Source organism: Penaeus monodon, chromosome 24 (assembly GCF_015228065.2).
Source record: "Penaeus monodon isolate SGIC_2016 chromosome 24, NSTDA_Pmon_1, whole genome shotgun sequence".
In the NCBI taxonomy this organism is placed as follows: Eukaryota; Metazoa; Arthropoda; class Malacostraca; order Decapoda; family Penaeidae; genus Penaeus; species Penaeus monodon.
In genome coordinates, this window is record NC_051409.1 from 38,715,962 (window position 1) to 38,716,383 (window position 422).

Sequence of the window (422 nt, forward strand, 5' to 3'; positions counted from 1 at the left end):
CCAAATTTACTTGACAGATTGACAATGACTGACAACATGATGGCAAGTTGGTGATGAAAATTGCTTGATATTTGTATCAAATACAGTAATGTTGCTTAAAAATGCTACATGCAGCTAACTACCTCTCAAAAAAATGCACAAGCATCATAAACCGTAGAAAAATAAACATACTATGATCCTGCAGAGGTTTTATTTGTGAAAGCATGCGAAGACGCAAGATTTACTTTCATTTCAAACTCTGGCGACTCGATAACTTTTCCCGACCGCAAGTGCAACACACGCACACAGTACTTCTCAACTTTCTAGGGATTAATTGACCCGAATCAGCGTTAAATGTAGTCACGAATGGAAAAAAAGGTACCAGCTATAATCCCAGGGGCATCCAACATGGTATTGGAGAGCAGCAGGGTAGCTGTTCTCCC